The sequence below is a fragment of the Sciurus vulgaris genome (assembly GCF_902686455.1).
Source record: "Sciurus vulgaris genome assembly, chromosome: 5".
NCBI lineage: Eukaryota > Metazoa > Chordata > Mammalia > Rodentia > Sciuridae > Sciurus > Sciurus vulgaris.
The window spans coordinates 160,446,652-160,464,756 of record NC_136465.1 but is presented as its reverse complement, the minus strand read 5'-3'; the positions used below and the strand labels follow the sequence as shown (position 1 = coordinate 160,464,756).

General features: G+C 38.5%; 1 long non-coding RNA gene across 1 annotated transcript; it reads right to left on the bottom strand.

Annotated features, from left to right (window-relative positions):
* Positions 1-616: 616 nt before the first annotated feature.
* LOC306662439 lies at positions 617-16,514 on the bottom strand. Its single transcript, XR_013764110.1, has 3 exons — positions 16,388-16,514; positions 2,790-2,907; positions 617-1,858 (listed from the first exon to the last, which is right to left on the bottom strand). It is a non-coding gene; the product is annotated as an uncharacterized lncRNA (long non-coding RNA).
* Positions 16,515-18,105: the final 1,591 nt, after the last annotated feature.

Here is an 18,105-nt window from a genome sequence, read left to right as displayed (position 1 = left end):
CAGAAAGAGACAAAGGGACCACCATGCAGAAAACAGGAGTCTCGCTGCATCCTTAGCAATCGTTTTCAGGTGCTTCCAATCAGAATGCACCTTCTCAGCATTTTCTCTGTTGGCGACATTGTTTTCACCTCCTGGCTGCTCAGGTGAACCTACGACTGGTACCCTAGCTTACAACTGGGCTAGTTTGTGAGAGAATCCTACAACTTCCTCCGCACGTACAAACTAAATCTGACTAGGTTGGTTTAATAATGTTCAGACTGGGAGATTGCAACACATGTTATAAAATTTCAGAACAGGAAATGGCAGTTTTTACTTGAAAAACCATCTTAAGTGAAAATTTCCTTTGTCTATATGTACTAATAGTCCTAATTCTGTTGTGAGTTCTGTTTGAGCAAAAATTAAGAAGCTACTTATTAATTTTCCTAAAGACCAGAAGCAAAAGGTCAAGTGGCCAGATAGGGAGGCAGGGCTTCCCACAGCCCTTGACCACATCCACAGGATGAAGAAAAGCCAATTGGAAGAAATAAGATGGAGTGAGTATGAGGAGAACTGGATTTCACAGGTAATTACTATGCCTTTGGTCTCACCAAGCGTTACTGATCAACATTTTTTCCCTCAGCTTCTTTCTCTCTTATTTCTATAGCTTACTACTACATTGCTATAGATCAAGTATTAAGGATTCAAGGATTAATAAAATATGGTCACTACCCTTAAATGCCCTTATGCTATATGGCAGGCAGACGTGTATATAGGTAATGCAAATAATGACCTTTCCTTGGAAATGACCTGATAACCCATTACACACTAAAATGATAATGACTAGGAGGGTAATAGAGTAAACTATAATATCTCCTAGGGATATCTGAAACCAAATAAGGAATCATGCCTCGACACATTGAACTTGAGGGAATTTCAAGTGCTCACATTTTTCGCAATCATAGTCTACCACGGTTCATATATCGATGTTGGATGAGGACTGGGAGCATCCTGGACCCCAGAAGTGTTCTTATACAGAAGGGAATAGTTTTGAGTGTGGCAGGAAGACTGCCTGCCCCACCCAAAATATTGCCCAATTTTGACTCTTTGCTTATATTCTCAATTGAAACTTTTTATAATGAGATGTTTTTCATACACACATAAAGTGGAGCAATATATCATTTTATGGTATCATCTAGTTACAGATCTACTGGAAACTCAGTACAATTTGTCCTCAGTCCAGTTTAAATGACTAATCCCGACACTGTGCCATAGATCCCCCAGCATTGGAGGAATGTTGGAAAGGAAGCCTACTGCAGAGCTGTAACCCAAGCAACTTCAGTCTTTAACAGATATAATATTAAACCATAGAAATCATGATTTCAAACTTTATACCTGCTATAATAATATTCGAATTAGCCCTAGAGCAGGAATCAGCTGCTACTCGCAGCTCTGTTAATTATCTAGCCTCGTGGCCTTGGGCAAGTCACGAAGCTCCCAGATTTCTTGCAGTCCTCATCTATTTAAAAAGAAAAAAAAAAAAAAGACAATTTGGTTCAATGAATCCAAGGTCCGATCTGCTTCTAACTTGGCAGAGTAGCTAACATTTATTGAGTACTTAAAGGATTAAAAGGAACAAAAACTTTTTCTTGACTCTCTATTGAACTAATTATCTAGGGGTCCTTTCTCATGTATTTCCAAATGGTAGTTTCTTTTTTATGGATATTTAATCAATTCGACAACTTACCAAATAAATTTTCAGAAAGAGAAAATTCATCCATGGCTGGTAAATGGGAGTGTTCAATAAGATTCATTTTTGTTCCCCTCCAAACTTTTTCATTTGAGAATGCACTTTCATTACAGTGGTCTTCAAATAAAAACCCTGAAAAGCAAATAAATAGAGAGTTCATGGTGCAAGGTGGATGTGGAGCTGGTTGACAGAGATGGGGAAGGAGAGGGAAGGCTGACGTATGTAAGGGCAAATGGCTCCTTTGTAGACATTTTGTCATAGCCTTTCTCAGCAGTGATGATGTTTACACCTTATTTGGACTTAAAAATGTCCAAGATGCTTTCAGAGGAGATGCTCTCTAATTTACCTGGGTAAACACCATATGTTTTCATTTAAATTTCAGCAATTGGGAGATTTGGACAAAATATGATGACATTTTAGTTATGACTTTTTTTTTATGACTTTCTTTTATATTGAGAAAGAAAAACAGAAACAAATACAAAAGCTTTAATTCAAAATGAGATGAATCCTGGGCTGGGGCTGTAGCTCATGGTAGAGCATTTGCCTAGCCTGTGTGAGGCACTGGGTTCGATCCTCAGCACCACATAAAAATAAATAGCTCAAATAAAGGTTTTGTGTCCATCTACAACTAAAAAAAAAAAGAAAGAAAGAAAGAAAAGAAAAAAACAAAACAGGATGAATCCATGTTTTATTTTCTTAAACTTGTTTTGAAAGTTGACCAGGTTTGTGTAAACACAATAGTGATAGGATACTTCCTGCTGAAACTTTCTTGACAATTTGTGCATGGTCAGCAGATCAAAAATTCAGAAAGCATTTCCCTAGAATCTTCTTTACTTCTGTCTTTTAGTAAGCGTTTCGAGGACTTGCATTTTCAATCTCATGTCAACCTGAGTAATTTTAGAATAGTGATAAAAGGAGGTTCTGCTAAGGCTGGGGATGTAGCTCAGTGATCGAGCACTTGCTGACATGTGTGAGGCCACAGTTCAACTCCCTCAACAAAGAAGAAGAAAAAGAAAAGAAAAAAAGATGTTATGGCAAAAAGAAAAATAATGGTAAATCTCACCAAAATTCCTGAAGTTTCATCCTGAGGAAATATCCAGAATAAGTCCAAGAGAAGCCGTACTCACTGTGAGCTATACCACTAGGTCTTCCTTCCTTCTTCCCAAGACGCTGTCTACCTCCTAAAAAGTAATTTGAAAGATTGAATAATGAAAGTATGCTGCTTTCTGAGGATGATTTTCAAATCATTTTATCCTATCCCCACCAAGAAATCATCTTGTTTACCAAGGAGTGTCTCCATTTACTACCCAGGAAGAAAACATCAGGGTTTTGTTGGACAAATATTTATTTCATTAGGATTTCCCCACTATTTGGCCTCTATTTCTCTCTTACTCATTAAATGTCCCAGCTCAAACAGAATTAAATTTCAGATATATCTGGCTTCCAGTAAGGTAATCCACCAGGAGCCTGTTTTCTTCATTTGTTCATTAATTCAAGCTTTCATCATCATCTCCTGAGCATTTATTCTACAATAAACCCCACTCACTGGATCTTTGGAAATAAAATGGTGAAGACAAAAAAAAAAAAAAAAAAAAAAAAAAAAAAAAAAAATCCATGATCCATGATGCCAAGCTTATTGAGGAATAGAGACATTGAAAAAGTAACATGAATACTCAGATGTTACTGAGGCAAAGAACAGGGTGCTCTGGTAGAGAACTTTTTTGTGAGAAGACAAGGAGTCAGTGAATAGGAAGTACCTGAAAGAGGACATGGTTTCAGGGTCGTTTTAAAGATGGGCAATACTGGAATCATCTGAATTGTGAGAAAACACTAGAGAGGGAGTGAAGAAGCAAAAATGAGAGTCCCCCTGAGAAGGGACACAAGCTGTGTCCCCTGTGGGGGATCAGGCAGTCCTGGGTCCACCTAATAAGCCAATGTGCAGCCCTAACAACCCTACCAAACTCTACTATCCAACTCCAGGAAAACAAGATGCTTGCTGGGAGAAAACTTCTAAAGTCAGGAGGCGCTAAGAACTGTGATTTTTCATCCCAAAGTACAAACTCAGTCATTAAAGAAATGCATAATTCTCAGTGTAACTGCATTTAACTCCAGATGTTTTTCTACCACCCAAAGGAGAGAAGGGAAGACCTATAAATAAAAACGAAGCTTGGAAACACTGAAGTATAAGGCAGACTCTTTGACAGAACACAGCAAGTAAGAGAGATTGTTCGTCTCAACTCCACCTTTACCCTCAATAACTCTGCCACACGGCATGGTGGAACTTTGAACCTGAAAGAGCCCAGGACCTTCCTGGGACAATTGTGAAACAGAAGCAGCATCACAACCATAGAGAAGCACCCAGCAGAGTAACACGACTACTGGGTGACTGATGCACTGCCCACCCCAACCCAGAACATAAAGAACAAAGAGACCCCAAGGCACTCCTGAAGTGTGTTCTGTTAGTGGGAAGGGACTGTTAGTGGGAAGAGAGACTCTGATAGGAAGCTGGAGGTCCTGAGGACGATGTCAGTAAAAGGCGAGTTGTTGCTAACAATGGGGTCTCATTCACACTCACAAGTTAGTTTGGGACTCAAGTTTCAATACATAATACCAATTGCATAAGTATGGATATGAATATACATACAAATCCCATATACTAAATATATGTACGTGTGTATATGTGCTTTAATAAATAATTTAAAAGCCCTCCAAAACATAGTCAACTACTGCTCTAGATAGAGTTTCCCCTCTCTGTGGATTAGGAAATTTGACAATGAAAAGTAAATAAGTTTTCCTAATATTCAAACCAAATTCATATCATGTAGCTTAAGTCTCATTTCCTCTGGCCTTTAAAAAATAGGAAGGAGATGTAGCTCAGTGGTAGAGCACTTGCCTAGTGTGTGTAAGATTCTGGGTTCCATCCCCAGCAACACACATGCACACACAAAAGATTATAAATCTCTAACTGTGACTTTAGGTATCCCTCTGTGCTTCTCTTTCCTTGAATGATTTTGCTTTTTATTTTTTTTTAAAAGAGAGTCTTTGACTATACTACCCAGACCAGTCCCAAACTCCTGGGCTCAAGTGATCCTCTTACCTCAGCCTTGTGAGTAGCTGAAACTACAATATGCACCACTGCACCCAGAATCTATCCTTTTTTTTTTTTTTTTTTTTTTTTTTACCTTAAATGATGTTCATAAAGCTTCCCCATACTTTAACAGCATATTACAACTCTCTAATGTTTTCTAGGCATACTCATCTTCACTTTGGATTCCTGTAATATTCATATAAACTTGGCACTTTAAATTCAAGTGGTTGGCACACAGCAGGCCCCAAAGAAATGTTGGCTCACTTAAATTATCTGTATTTATTGCTTTTCTTGCTTAGTTCTGCCAATTCCATGACATTTGGCATGCTCTTCCTGGAAAAAATGACATAAGATAAGGATTTCATTCTCTCATTGGCACAAGCTTTAGGACATAATTTATCATTTGCTCACCCAAGTGAAAGTCCAATTCCCCTAAATCTGAATCATTTGGATTATTATCCCTGGCAGGAGGCTTACCATGTTGGTGCCCTTGAGTAGCTAGAAACAAAACTCTTTAAACTCAGATAGTCAAACCAGATTCAATAGATTCACAACTCCTGAAGGGTTTCTTTTTTATAAAAAGGAAATTCTTTAATTTTGAAATGACAGCAGAAATAATGGTGTTTTAGTCTGTTTTGTGTTGCTATAACAAAACATCTGCCTGGCTAACTATAAAGTAAAGAAGTTTATTTGACTTGTGATTCTGGTAGCTGGAACATGGCACTGACATCCTGGCAAAGGCCCCTGTCCCTATCACAACAGGGGGAAGAAATGGGAAGGGAAATTGCCACATGCTGATGGGGCCAAGTGTGTGGAGTGGCCTTGCTTTATGTAACAATCTGTACTTGGAAGAACTAATTTACTTTGTGAGACCAGCACTAAGCCCTTCTGAGGATGGGACCTTCATGACCTAATTACTTTCTGCTATGTCCCACCTCTTTTTTTTTTTTTTAAGATAAATTGGATATTATTAAATGAAAAACTTCTGCACAAAAAATAACATTACCAGGAAAGAGAAAAGTCGATTTTCACAGGATTTTTTTGTTTGTTTTGGAAGAGCTGTTGTGACCTAGTCTTTTTTTTTTTTTTTTCTTTCCATCATCTCTTGATATTGATATACAAGATCCAAGCTTCCAGCACACGAACCCTGAGGAGACACACTCAAGCTATATCCAAACCTTAGTACATGGAGAGTAATTCAAACAGTAGACTGGAGAGTAAATCTTCCCAGCTCAGTCACCCATTACACTAACCTAAATACAATGACAGTGGCCAGATTCCTGTGGCCATTCCAGATACCATGCCCATTTCCCACATAAAGAGGCCTTTAAACACTATATCTGAAAATAAGTTTGCCAACTGTTACCTGCAGGCCCAGGCTGGCCTGCAGCCTGTTTTTGTATCACCTGTGAGTTTAGCATGGTTTACATTTTGAAATAGTTGAAAAAAATCAAAAGAAGGATATTTTCTGGCATATGAAAGTTATATGAATTTTGAAATCTGGTGTCCATAAATAAAGATTTATTGGCACATAGCCACACTCATTTTTGATGGCATGTCTATGGCTGCTTTCACCCCACAATGTCAGAACTGAGTAGTTGCAACACAAGATTGCATGACCTGCAAAGCCAAAGGTACTTATTACTTATCCCTTTACAGGCTTGGAAAGAATCAAACTAATTATAGGTAAACTGTGTATAAATGTAAAGATATCTTTTGGATATAAATCTGCTTAATAATACACATATCATTATAGTAGAATCTTCTTATCTCTAACAGCTTCTTACTGGGATTAGCAGCTTTATGCTATTTACCAAATGTTTCCATATATATATCTCTTTAACTTGGGTTATTTGTGTGCCCTCTTTTCTCCAAATTATTCTTACTGGGGAAAGAACTATAATGAAAAAAAAAAAAGTAATTCCTAGGATACCCCAGACTTTAACCCTGGAGTGTTTATTTTCCCTTCAAGTCCTCCCTTCCATAAAAGGAATTATTTTATATATTGAGAATAAGTAATGGTTATTCTCTACACTAATGGTCTTCAAATATTTTTACTCACTTTCTCCCTAAAAGAAGTTTGAAAAACAATATGCTCCTTCAACACATTTTTTGGGGTTGACATCTACAGTTTTTCACTAAAATCTAATATACTTTCAATAAATGTAATTTCTGTCATATTGTAAAAGTTGATATGTTTACATGTGGTTGCATTACTGTTAAACTTATCCAATTAAATCTAAGTACCATAGCTTAATGTCCTTCCTCATCCTTCAAAGAAATACTTGAAGATGTTTTCTTAGTAGATGGAAACTTAAAAATCATTCCTCTTCTTTCTTGAATTCACATTTTATTCCACTTCACTGAAGAATATTAACTTAATGTAGCACATTTCTATGCTTTAGTCTACTATTGATCATGTTATAATTTTTTACCACTAACATGCATACATATTTGATTTTTTTTATTTCTCATGACTTTAAGATTTTAAATATTTAAATTTTTGATTGAGTTTATTACTAGTTATTATTACTTCTCACTTGATCAAAACTAAACCTCACACATGAGACTGTCTCTACATTTAGGTGGCTCATTCTTCTCCATGCCAAAAAATAAAGAAAGCGGTTTATTGTCAAAGAGAGAATGGAGATCAGAAAAAAAGACACCCTCATCAGGCAACAGTTGGAGCACCTACAGTAGAGGAAGCAAACCTCCTTCAAAACACAGTTAAAATTTCTACCTAAGTAATAAAATTTGAACAACCTCAGACAGAGAGGCTAAGAACTCTCCATAGTAATAAAAGCCAGATAACAGGAAGCCATCATTTCCATTCAAATGAATCCATGCATGTGTGTTAATATAGAAAGGATTAAATATGGAATCAGAGCAGATAAAGAAGACTATCTGAATTTGCAACATGCCCACTTCCCTACCTTCTCCCTCCATTCCTTGTTCCCCCATTCATGCCCTGGGAGGTGGGAGGATAGGGTGAATGCAGGTGGGTGGACCAACTGCCCTCTCTGGGATTAGCATAATCATTCTCAATTAATAGTTTTGTCGACTTAATCCAGTCCCAACTTCAAGAATTCCTTCATGCACTGTTTTCCTGAAAAGTTGTTAAAATTTATATTTTAAATGAGAATATTTTTTCAAATAAAAAGGCCATTGCAGAAAATTCAGGCAATACAGGAGAAGCATAAAAGTGCCAAGCTGCTTTCTGTAATTTTTTTCTCAATTTACACTCCATCAGCAGTAAGAGTACCTTTCTCATCACACTTTCATTGGCATTGCCCCATTTTCAATTTGAAACCATCATTTCTGATTTGTTAGATGACAAATCTTATCTTTTTTATTAACTCACATTTCTTTGATTAGCAGTGAGGTTGATAACATTTTTACATCTTTATTGGCAATATGTGATATTTTTCTGTTTCTTCTGTCCTTGGCCATTTCTATTAAAGTGTTCATGTGTTCTACAGACTTGGAAAGAGCTGTTGTATGTTGAAGTAATAACATTCTGGCATATTTACTACATGTCTGTTCTTTTCTTGAAAAGTTTTGCATTGCATGTACTTAAGTATATCAATTTTTTTTTAAAGCTTACTTTCCTTGCTCTTTACTTTATTCTATGGTACAAGGTAAATTTTCACAAAATACTTCTTCCCTTCCCAATTGATCTATATGCTTCTTTTATTAAGACCGGCCTTAGTTGCCCATTTATCTTAGAGTCATACCTTATACCAATATCATCCTTTCTACTCCTTTTTTGAAACATTTCCTAAGATGATCTCATTCACTTATTCACTATGATAATTATCATCTTTTGAATCACACTCTCTTTTAAAGAAGTTGAGTATTTGGGATGGTGCCAAACCTAGATATTTAGGGAAAGAAGATTTATACCTTTATAAATTCAGTTTTGCCTTTTTTTTTTTTTTTTTTTTTTGGGGGAGGGGGGTGCGGGGATCGAACCCAGGGCCTGCTGCTACACGGCAAGCACTGTACCTACTGAGCTATCTCCTCAGCCCCTCAGTTTGCCTTTTAAGAGCATGGTTTGCCTCCATTAGTCAAATGTACCCTTACAACTCTCAGTTTTGTAGATTTCTTTTTCCTGTAGTCTAGAAGAAATATCACAGAGAAGGAGACATGAGAAGATGGGGGAGTACCAGTTCTGACCGTTCACAGCTCAGGCCTGACCATGGGACTATCACCCATCACCTCTTTCCCACACCACCACTCTGAGCTTCAGCTAATAAGGGTTTTAAAACAAAATAATAGGACAACTGCAAAGTTTAAATGGTAAAACTTTTCATGTTCTTCTCACTAGGTTAGGGGGTGACAGGTTCAAAATGTTTACTGTGTTGTTTCCAATCGCAAAAAGTTGGAAACTGCATAAATCAGTCGGAGAATGGATACAATAGATGATTATTAGCTTCACAGTACTACATAGTAATTAAAAATGACTATAACCAGAAACTAAAATAAATGATTATAAAATGAAATCGAATCATATTGATTCACATGGATACATTGAAAACATTGAACAAAAGAGTCCGGTTGCAGATAATACGTACAGTTGATATAATTTATGTATTTAAAGATAAGCAGAACAATGCCACATATTATCATCAATACTGTACTGCAGGAGTCAGGAAACGGTGATACAGGTCAAATCTAGTCTGCCAAGGAGGAGATTTGCCCTTTCATTACTTGTTGTCCAAGGCTGCTTTTAAGTCATAATAGCAGAACCGAATATTTATAACACACACACATGGTCTCTCAAAGCCGGCAATAGTTTATCTCTGTTGTGTATAAATTTTTTTTAAATAACTTTTGTTCCCACTCTTACTTCTAGACTTAAAGTGATGAACCCCATACTCAACGAGTAGTGGCACAGATGTGAGTGGGTTGGGTTCAGAGGGAGTTTCCATAACTTCTGTAACACCTTCTGAAGTTGGGTAATAAACCAAGAGATTAATTTATTACTCTGTTTTCTGCATGGCAGAAATATTTCATAATGAAACAAGACTGAATGAATCATAATATAGTTATATATTATACAAAGTTTTCTCATCTGTAAAGAAACCACTTCATACATGTTTTTCTCTCATACCTTTGTATCCTCACAGTACATACATTTTTAAACTTCTGAGGAAGAAGTAAATTCCTTCTCATAAAATGTTTGGGGGAACCTAACTCTGGCCATTAGGGAGATACTGGTAATTTTGAGGAGCACAGTGAAATCTGTGTAAAGAAGAGTACTCTAGAGGAGAAGGTGGGCTGGGGAAGGAAGTTAGTAAAATTCCAGAGGAGGAAAAATTCCAGAAATGTGTTGACGAGATGAGATTATCAGTGACCATACCAGGTAGCATCCACAGAAAGGGTAAGGATGGAATTTAGTACAGCATACAAAAAAAAAAAGAGGGAAGAAGCCTGATGATACAAAGTCTAAGCCTTGGTTGTGGTAGAAAACCGGGATAAATGTTTATTTACTTTATGTCTATTTGTATGATTCTGTAGCCCAAGTCTTAATTTAGGCACTCAGGAATAATTTTGAAAATGGGTATGCACTGTTTGTTTTTATTGTGAATAAGACACCTAGTTACTGGTAGCTTGGATTCCCACTTCTGGTTATCCGTATTACTTGTTTAGAAACTGTATGTCATGGGAAGTCATGGTGTAAGGAGCTCCTCTAATCTAGCATAAACCATTTGTAAGACAGGGACCTTGGAAAGATACTATTCCAATTAACTTGACTCTGATTAGAGGAGTTTCCAGTTCTTAGAAGATGAAGATAAAACTAGGCACTGATTCCACATCCTGGTTCACTATGAACACTTCACACACAAAAGATACCATCCTTGGTGACACCGATGGACACAGTCATTGATGGCAGCATATACTTTGTGGGGTATCTATGTAATTTGTTCATAAAGGACAGGGAAAAAAATTGAAGTTTTTCTAGGTCACCATAATTTCAGGCTCAGGGAAAGCCTGGATTCAGTCCAAGGCTAGAATATGTTATTAAGGAAAAGGTCCACAGTGGCGGATGAGGCAGAGAGCAAGAAGTGGATGATACATCGATTGACAATAAGATTTCGGAGGGTGATGATAAGATAAAAAGAGATAAGGGACAGAGCAGTGTCGTTGAACAATTTGAAGAGGACAGAGACAAGCTCTATCTCTCCAAAATGTAGACATTGGAACCAAGATGTGAAGGACAAGGTACAAGTTATGCAAAGGGGAAGCAAGTCCCTGCAGAGTGGCCAGCAACTGCTAGAGGCTGTGTTGGAGGGTTGATGAACAGCACAAACCCAGGTAGGCTGGAGATGTGCAAGCCCCAGGGTATGGGGAGGTGGGATGAGGCTGGAAGTTGGCAGCTCTGGTCTCCTTAGCCATGGGAAGGAGTTTGGAATGTATTCTAAACGGCAGCCATTGGAGGGTTTCAGGAAGGGGTGCAACGAGGAGATTACTGAGGGGTGATTCTTGAAGTTCATCTTTAAAGATTAAGTTCCACTAGGAAAACACTAGGAAAATGGTATGTTGTGGGGCTAGCTATAGGAGGGGAAAACCACACATTGTGTTCTGAGCAACTGTAGATAGTTCTTTGTGCTGTTGCTCATGGATTCAGCCCAAATCAGTGGAAGAAGGATGGCCTATTCAAGAAACCGTGTCAGGAAAATTGGCTATTTCTTCTATGTAAAAAGAAAGATTTCTATCTTTCATTATCTTTTAAAATAAGCCTTAGAGGGATTAAGGACTTTAAAAACAATGAAATTGAATGGAAAAATGGGGAAATATTTTATTATCTTTATGAACTTGAGGCTTGAGAAGGACTAATTAAACAAGAAATAAAAAGAAAAACAATAAATTTGACAACATTAAGATTAAAGACAAAAATTAAAACGCCATAAACAAAGCTAACTATCTGAAACTGGAGGATGATATTTGTAACATAAATAACAGCCAAAATATTCATACAAACATATATAAATCATTCCTATAAAGAGAAAGGATAAACAATCCAAGGGAGAAATTGGCAAAGAATATTAAAAAAAGGAAATCCCCAAAGTGGAAGAATAAGTGGCCAATAAACATAGAAAACATCTGAAATTAATTTAAACTAGAAAAATGAAAATTAATATAAGTAGATACCATTTTCACCTATCAGATTGTCCAAAAAAGCTTTAAGTTTAATAAGTATCAGAGTTGGAGAAAGGATATGGAAATATCTATTGACATACATGGCTAATGAGGGAACAGGTTTTAGGTTTATGGGGTTCTTTAGAAATGCCTTTTAAAATAAGATGCAATTCTAGTTCATAAGTATCTTTCCTGGAGAAGCCTCTGCCCATGTGTACAAGAATGTTCTTTGCAGTATTGCTTCTAATGGTGAGAAGGTGGAAAACATCAAATGACCATCAACAATGGGATGATGGATAAATACACTGAGCTCAATGTATAGGATAAAATATCAGGCAGTAGGCAGAGTAAGGTGGTTTTATATGTGATAACATTGAAAGAGGGAAGTAGGGGTGGATAGGGTTGGGGGAAGACCAAGAGAGATTTTAGACTGAGTTATAAAGCTGTATCTTTTTATAAGTTGAATTCATTGAGGTACCTCTATTCCCTAAGACATCATTTCCTGTCTTCCATTTTGCCAATTACACTTTGGATGTAGAAGAAGGCATATTTTCTCTGGGAGAAAGGGTTTTCTTTAAAAAAAAAAAAAAGACATGTTTAAGGGCTGGGAGTGCCCTTCAGTGGTAGATTTTGTGCCTAGCTTGTGAGGTCCGGGGTTTGACTCCTAGAACTATGCACAAAAATAACTGAAAAAATAAATATAAATAAATATTTTTAAAATAATAAAAACAAAAAACACTTTTAGAATTGTGCAGCATTTCTGTGAAAATTGTAAAACTCAATGTTGGGGAAAAACACATAAAATGCACAATTTTTAAAAATCCATTAATTTGGGGTGGGGTGAATGGTTTTAGGTTCACAGAAAAACTGAACAGAAAATAGAGAAAGTCTCCAAAGACCCACCCTCTGCACAGCATTGATAGATGCTCTCCTAACTGTCCACGTCCCTCACCAGAGTGGTACATTTTCACAGTCAGTGAACCTACACTGACCCATCATTGTCAGCCAAAGACCAGTTTATATCAGGGTTCATTCTTGGATAATATGTTCCATGGGTTTTGACAAACATACAATGACATGTATTCACCACTGTAGTATCACATGGAATCCTCTGTCAAATTCACAGTTTTAAAAATAGAGTCTCAAAAGATCCTGGCCCCCTGAATCCCAATCATGGCCTCCAATTCAAAGCTTGGACTCCAAAGAGCAAGAATCTTCCATACTCCCACTTTAGAATGGTATTACGTTGTCCCGTCCCTGCACTCCCAAACCACGACCATAATCTTTGCCCCACACTGGTGTAGACTTGCTGTCTACCCTGAGAGTTTCCATGGCTCTTGAGGAAATGGCAGCAATTTTCTGCTCCATCAGAAATAGTTAGTCCCAGAAGAATGGGCTTTCCTCTGATCAGCAACATACCTCAGCAGGACTCTCCTTTCCATAAACAAGCAAATTATTTACCAGGACTACTAAAAACCATGTTCTGTATACCTGAAAGACTTGAAAATGCAAAGCCATGCTGCTTCTCCTTCTTTGAATTAATGACATTAATTAAAGTACAAACCCAAGTTATCCCAGGCTCCTTGGGACCAGGAAAAAGTCATCTCAGTCTACTTAAATGGAGGAGGAAGGCTTCAAACTTTTTATTCGACTTTATCTTGAAAAATGAAAACTAATAAAATTTTACTTTATATTTGTATGTATTAACTTTAATCACCAGAACTTTGTTATATTTCTTAGGTCTAGCAAAGATAAACCATGTTTTTTTCCTATGCAATATTGGCAATTTCACTTTGCAATCAAGTGACATTGTCTTAATGTTGTACTGACACACATTTACAAAGAGGAGAGAGAGAGCAGAATAGTATACATAGAGAAAATAACTCACTGTGGAAACTATGGGGTTAGGGAATCCCAGTGCTGGATGGGAGAGGTGAGTGGAAAAAAGGAGGATGGATATTTTTTTTATGTAAGATGACTTTCACCTCCCCATGAAGTTGGGGACACTCATATCGTGATGCCTCTTATTATATCCACACTTGTAGAAGACATAGGGACAACAAAAATACCCAGGAGGAAACTGGGGATGTAGCTCAGTGGTAAAGTAGGTGCTTAGCATGCACAAGCAACACCCAAAAGTATACCTAGGGGGAATTTGTCCCTCTTTCTTTCAGGTTCCCTCATGGTCTCTGTTGCTAGGATTTAAAAGAAAAGTGAGACAGCAACACAAGCAAAGGAAACACTATCAGGAGAGAACATTCTTTCTTTCCTTTATGCACCTCTTCTTTCCTTTATGCACCCCCCCTAACAGCAATAGAAGTCTTCAAACTATATCCCCCATCACAGCACTCATAATCCGCAGCCCCTGTGAACGATGGAAGTCATGAGCTCCTCCAGGATATCCTATTCATAGCACCTGCCCCCGATGGATCATTCCAGTCTTTAATTAAGATGCTAATAATCAAAGCATCCAATCAGCTCTCCTAGGCTGGGCCTCTGCTTGAAACAAACAACTCTGCAAACTTTCCACTTCCCCCTGTGATGGTGCATTCCTTAGAAAATGCCCTACGCATGAGGTTTTAGGAATCTTCAAAATAATTCCAGATTTTAACAAATCGCCCCTGTCAAGCTGAAATGTTTGCCAGCTGGTCAGCCTACTCACCCATCATTTCAGATTTCAAGATTTCCCAACCTCCAACATCAGGGAAGCAAGGAAGGGGCTTTAGATTCAGAAAAACCTACCCTCCAACTCAGGCCCTGCTGCTTCCTGTCTGACCATGAACAGGCTGCTCATCTTCTTTTGAGCCTGTTTCCTCATCTGTAAAATGAGTATAAGCAAAACTTTCATAGTGTTGTTGTAGAAGGAAATAGGCAATTTAGGCAAAACCTGGACATGTTGGTAGATTGTCGAATTAAAGTTAGCTCTCACCACAGGTGCCACACACACACACCACACACACACACACACACACACCACACATGGATTTCTTCTCTTTTCCTCTGAGAGCTCAGGGCCTCACAACCACTGGGTCTTCCATTACAATCTTTCCTGATCTTGGAGATGTGGAACTAAGATAAAGGACAAGGATGACTTTACTTTTCCTCACCAGCTACAGAGGTGCACAGTGGAAAGAGTGTCCCAAACACTGAGGAAGGGTCCCAGAACAAGACAGCTCTATTCTTCCCAGAACTTTTTTCTATGAATTAGAAGTTACATCAGTCATGTTGCAACAGTCTCAGCAAAACAAGAAAGTCCAGGGTGCAAATGGCAAGAGGGTCCACAATTTGGAGAACTAGGGGTAGGGAGTGAGTGATTCAAAGAGAAGAGTTTATCGTTTTATAAAATTCACAGCTAGAAACACAGTGATGGCTTCCCAAACGTCTTTCCCTTTCCCTTTCCCTCCTCCTCCCCCATGTAAGGGACAGGAACACACAAACACACACACACTACTTTATGGAGGTATGGTTGACATACAAAAACCTGTGAGATCATCACCATGATCTTATGCCATAAAGCTATCTATCATCTTCAGAAGTGTCCTCCCCACCTTCTAATTTATTATTAATATTATTTTAAGTGTCCCTACCCCTATCATCAATACACCAAAGCTGTTCTAAGGTAGCGCCAGAGACAATATCAGATTTTTTTCAAAACTCAGTGTGTGAGTTGCTTCAAGAATCTAAGGTGAATCATTTGTTATCCCCTCGCCCCCTCCTTTCTAAATTAAAGTTCAATTAATAGAAATGATCCAGGCCCACAGTTTCCTAATTCACTGTCAGAAGCAGACAAGGGGATGCCTTATCTACAGATACAGCCCTTAGACAATTTTAATAATAAAATTCTTCCTCACCAATAAAAAAAAACCTTCCTCACTTTCCATCTCTTAAACATATTTCCATCTCATAGTCATATTAGGAAGGGAAAGCAATAGAGAAGTTTATAACTCAAGTCAAAAGAGAAAACTTTTCAGAGCTACCCTTCTCCTGGGGAAAGTTTTTCTTGCCAAGTAATATGGCTTCAGCACCCTATTCCTATTTCCTGGTCATCTGACATTAGCAATGTTCCCAGACTCTCATCAAGATCGGGCAAATCACCAGAGGACAGCACTCAGGTCAAGCTATCTATAGAATCAAAACGACATTTCTGAAATTTACTGTCCTCCAGTGATTCTCTTTGGATAACCACAAGGGTTAAAAGGATATTCCTAAACAATTGTTCAATAGGCAAGCAACCATTGATCCATTAATTCTTGCTTCTTTATGTTTTACAGTTGCTTTATTTCTTTTTCAGTTTTCAGAATTGTATATCAAACTTAGAATTCATTCATTGACAAAAATCACAGGTGTCAAAGAGAAACCTGTAAGCAGCTGTTTTTTCCCCCATTGCCTGAGTTAGACACTCCCACTACCCAGAGGAATTAGGTACTTACTTGGATTGTTTTGGGTGGGAGATGAACAGCCAAGGTCCTGGAAGAATTTTGAGTCCAGTCCACCTCTCCAAATCCCAAGAAACTTTGCTAAAAATGCTCAGAATTTGATTTCACACTGGGGTGAGTTGAGGAACAGTAGGGTGAGGAGAGGAGGAGAGAGTTTCCAGCAAACACCGTGATCATCACAAGCAGCCTTCCGGCCCTCGCCGCAGCATCTCTTCCTTGGCTCTGTGCCCCATGGACACAGATTAGTCATTAACAATCCTTCCCTGCTAAGTGATATAAACATAGAAAGGAACCTTGGGAAAGCCTCGAGATTCCCAGAACAAACCAAGGGTGCCCCAGCGTGGGAAACGTGACTAGGCAAGGAGTCCCGAGGTCGCCTTTTAAAACCAGTTTTGCCAGCGCTTTGCAGGCTCCTGGGTACCCAAATGTCTGCTGTCGTCCTTCCCTCTCTTGGCGATTTGTTTTCACAGCTCTATTACTTCCCAGAGACAGGAGTTAGACACTCTCAGCCTCCCCGACTCTTCTCTCTCCCCTGGCCTCCCATGTCAAGTAATAACAGATTTTGTTGATTCTATCTTGGAATGTCTCTTACTTCCAACTGACCCCACTTCTCTGCTATGCTGGGTCTACCACAGCTTCCTTTCTGAAGAATAACAGTGGTCCTGTCACTCCGTTCTCTCCTCTCTCTCCTCTTTTTCGTTTTTCCAAAACGGCACAGCAAGCATAGAGCACAGGCTCTGGCCAGATGTACTCATTAGTCAAAACTTGGAGCAAGACACTTGCCTCTCTGACTCCTGGTTTCCTCGTCCGTGAAATGGATAGATATAGAGAAGTTGCCTCATGAACTGTAGTGAAACTTAATAGCATAAGTAGTTAAAATATTTAGAAAAGTGCCTAGCATATCAAGCACTTGATAAATTTTGTACATTATTATTCCTTTCATTTTTGGGTTTGAACAACATGAATGAATTGTCTGCCTACTATGGCGCTCAGCAACTTGGTAGGTACTTTCCTAATCAAAACTCCCTGATGGGGTCTCATTGCCTAATAATTAAACATAAAATGTCAGGTATCTAGAAACCACTTCACTCCCAACATCTAGACCTGAAGTTTCTAGAATTTTTCTCACATCCTGTCTCTTTGGAGACCCCGGCCTCTGCCTACCTATACCAAGCTCTCCTTCCCTCCATGTCTTTGTCCAAGCTTTTCCTTAGGTAATTCTTACACCACCTTCCTTTCACATCCACCCTTCTCAGGCATGGAACAAAAGCGAGTTCTTCCTAAAGACAGTCCATTCCTCACCTGCCCCTACTCTGTGCCACCAAACTTCTCGGACCCTTTGTTTGAGTTCCCTCCTCTTCTGACCTGTTATGCTACAGTTTTCTACTATCTCTTTTGTAAGAACAAACTTTCCAGGAGAACAGGCAAGGAAGCAGCCTTGCCTCGGTGTCCATCCTTGGTTTAGCGTAGCATCTGTCGCAAAAGTATTGCATCATCTTTGTTAACTCAATCAATCAAACAGCTGGGAAACTAACAACTCCCCGAAACGGAATAGCTGTGTGTGTGTGTTTCCCAAGTAAAGTCAGTTAGCAAAAGCCCTGCATTTAAATCTGTTAGGAATGTTATCATTTGCTCCTCTTAGGAAACAGTTTCTGTAGATCCGTTCAGGTTGACATTCTCCACTCCATGGGGTCCCAGGTGGCTGCAATGAC